Source organism: Palaemon carinicauda, chromosome 12, assembly GCF_036898095.1.
Source record: "Palaemon carinicauda isolate YSFRI2023 chromosome 12, ASM3689809v2, whole genome shotgun sequence".
Classification (NCBI taxonomy): domain Eukaryota; kingdom Metazoa; phylum Arthropoda; class Malacostraca; order Decapoda; family Palaemonidae; genus Palaemon; species Palaemon carinicauda.
The window spans coordinates 51,016,715-51,020,613 of record NC_090736.1 but is presented as its reverse complement, the minus strand read 5'-3'; positions in this window follow the sequence as shown (position 1 = coordinate 51,020,613).

Below are 3,899 nucleotides of genomic sequence, written 5' to 3'. Positions count from 1 at the left end.
CTTCGAAAATATTGACTACATTATCAAACTTTCTGCAAACCACTTGAGAGGGCAGATTAAGAAGATCAAACCAAAGCCTTGGCGTCTATATCCTGCTGAACTGAATTATGATTATACCGAACTACCAAAATCTCTAGAGATGTTCCTAAAGATTCTGCTTCATGGTGAGACAAAAGAATGAACTATGAAAATGGAAAGTGTCCATTCGATAGGCCAGGATTGTATTTATGCTGTCAGCAGAGGGAATATCGTTCCTGCCAAACACATATTGCTACCTTGGGGTGTAAAATCACTCACAGGAAATGTTGAACTTATCAAGATGCTCAATCGCCTTGGTCATGGAATTTCCTATTCGAAGCTGGAAGAGACAGATGATGTTTCCACTTTATTTTAATTTTCATATAATGCGTCATTGTTGTCATTTTTGTTATTAAATACTTTAATGAACAATCTAAAAAGGTTCCAATGCATGTGTAACAACTTATAAGATGCAATTTAAACATAAAGCTTTCAGGTTTGTGGATCTGAATAAATTCCCATGAGTATTTTGTTGCACAAGAATAAAGTTGTCTGTTATTGCGGTCGGAAATATGACGTTTTTATGTTGAGACCCCACCCACAAATCAACGGCTCAATTGACCTTAAGCTGTGAGTCACACATGTCCATCCTGCTGCATTGTGTTGCACATACATATAGCTATCAGAAAATACCAAAAATGTTTGGTGCCCCCAGATGGTACCAATTGGTCAAAATCAGGGTGCGGGCTCACGGACTATCTGCGATTCATGAACGACCTTTAAATGCTTAAACTGAATATTTCTAAATACTAGATGATGAATAGTAAATATATATTCATGACTGATGACTTAGTCGATTGAAAACTTTAGTTTTTCTTCCTTTCTGCTAATTATAATCATCAAAACCTTAAGTTATATAAGATTGATATTCAAACAAGTTTCTGAATGTAATGGTTTTTTAAGAGGGTAAATACTGACCTAAATATATTATTCTAGTATGTTCATTACTAAGATGCATTAATATACTATAATAAACCATTGACTTGTTCAATATTATGCACTTACTATTGCTAAATGAAATTAGATACACTTCGTTTGATATTACCTTCAAGGTTTATTAATTTCATTCAGTTATTGAAGGATTCTCATATCCGCTCGTCTTCCGATGACGAAAGGAATAATAATTACAATGTGCTTAAAGAAAATTACAATGGATCTTACAGAGATTAATGATTCATATCTGTATTCTCGGCGTCTAAGACCTTTGATGTCAGGATGCCAGAAAACCTCAAATCAATCAATCAATCACTACCGAGGATGTATTAACGTTTGAACGTTCTTGGAAAGTTATCAGCCACGAGTGCGAGGTGGTTGTTAGGTGGTAACAGGGAGGCGAGGTGAAAGCAAATCAGATTTATTCAACAGATAATGTGCTTATATACAAACAGTTGAGAGCAAGATTGTCACAAAAACTCAAACAATCTAAAACAGGCGATGGCAAGCTTAAATAGTTTTTTTTTTCTATTATCAGTGCAGTATAGAGAGAGAGAGAGAGAGAGAGAGAGAGAGAGAGAGAGAGAGAGAGAGAGAGAGAGAGAGAGAGAGAGAGAGAGATAAAACAATAGCATTACATTGTATGAAACTATAATAATAATAATAATAATAATAGCAAGAATAATAATAATAATAATAATAATAATAATAATAATAATAATAATAATAATAATAATAATAATAATAAAAATAATAATAATAGTAATAATAATGATAAAAATAATAATAATAATAATAATAATAATTATTATTATTATTATTATTATTATTATTATTATTATTACCTAAGCTACTATACTTGTAGGAAAATCATGATGCTATAATAACCCCAATGGATCCAACAGAGAAAATAAACAATAAATACAACCATGAGAAGTAATGAACAAAAATCTTAAAATATCTTAAGATTATCAAGAACGTTAAAACGATTTACCATATTATAAAATACGAAGAGAGACTTATATCAGCCTGTTCAACATGAAAATCTTCGCTGAAAGTTTTAACTTCTGAAGTTCCACTGATTTCAGTCTGTTGAAATTAGAATTCAGCAAAATACACTTTATAGATAGAAGTATTCTGTGTAGTTTTGTTATATCAGAATAAACAATCAATAATCAGTTGTCTTCCTTTGAAAAGACTGTCTCTCAAAATCAGCATTCTCATTTCCGGGTTCCTTGATACCGAGCCTTTTGACAACCGGTTACATAATGCAACTCGGCGAATTATCAGGAATTTTTTGGCTTTATTATTTCCAAAGAATGAACGATTACAACCTCAGTCCCAGACGTCCACACGTGAGGGAGAGAAATCCATTTCATTTCTTTAAAAGTGATTCCAAAAATGTCATTCATTGCAATTGCATTTCGGGCTCAGTTTTCCACGTCATAATACGGTATCAATTATGCCCGTCACGATATACAGAGACACGTTCCAAAACGTTCTAAAACGTTTCAAAACAGAAATTCTCTTTTAAAAATAGACTCGAAATCTCCTTGAAAGCTGGCAATTTCTTTGTATAAAGCTGTATTAAATACACCGATCACAGTTTTATTATTTTGTTACATAAAGTAACTTTCAGATTAATGCAATCTTTTCCGGATGTTATTTTTTTTTTTTTTTTTTTTTTTTGTCATCTAAAGATCATAACTTGCCGTAATAGAAAGTAAACAGCTGAAAACACCTTCGTTAATCTTCCTTGACTTTCTCTTCTATGTAAACCGAAGAAAGTCTCAGGCTGTGACAGAATTCCTGTTTTGTATTACATCCGCTTCATTTCTTTTTTACTCTATGGAATTTTTCATCTTTTTTTTAACTCTAAGGAATCTTTCATTTCTTTTTAACGCTAAGGAATCTTTCATTTCTTTTTTTACGCAGTTAATTTTCCTGTATGCTATTCTCACTTTCTTATTGTTGAAATGTGATAACCAATGGAAATAAGATCTCTAAATAACGCTTCTTTTGTTCATTGTAACTTCATGAAAATGTTTGTTTGTAGTTAATTCATAAAAACCTTATTAACAATTCTTCAAGTTTACAGTTATGAAAAATATTGAGTAGTTGAACTAAATTCCTATTGAAGTAATTACACGTTTCATTTCTAAAACTATTGTTAAAACTACATAAATAGTTTCCTCGATTCTTGAAAAGCTTCTCCCTTTTCTTAAAAGGAAAATATTCCTTGACATAATGTCATTTTTACATGGATGATTTCAAATCATTGGTAAAGATCGTGTTTTTGTCTTTCCTGGTGTTGTCATTTATGATGTGAATTGGGTTCGAATTTCTTCTTAAAGTTATAAAATCAATTTCAGAATAAAAGCGAATAGCAATTTCCTCTATATAAAAAATCAGTATATACTACAGTATAGATAGATAGATAGATATATATATATATATATATATATATATATATATATATATATATATATATATATATATATATATATATATATATATTATGTTTATATATACATACATACATACATACATATATATATATATATATATATATATATATATATATATATATATATATATATATATATATATATATATATGTATGTATGTATGTATATATAAATATATATATATATATATATATATATATATATATATATATATATATATATATATATATATATATATATATATGTATGTATGTATGTATGTATATATAAATATATATATATATATATATATATATATATATATATATATATATATATATATATATATATATATATATATATATATCCTGTCACGCTCGGGCTAGAGGAAGTAGCTATACCCTGGTGAGGGGGATTTCCCCGAGAGGTACACTAGGACAT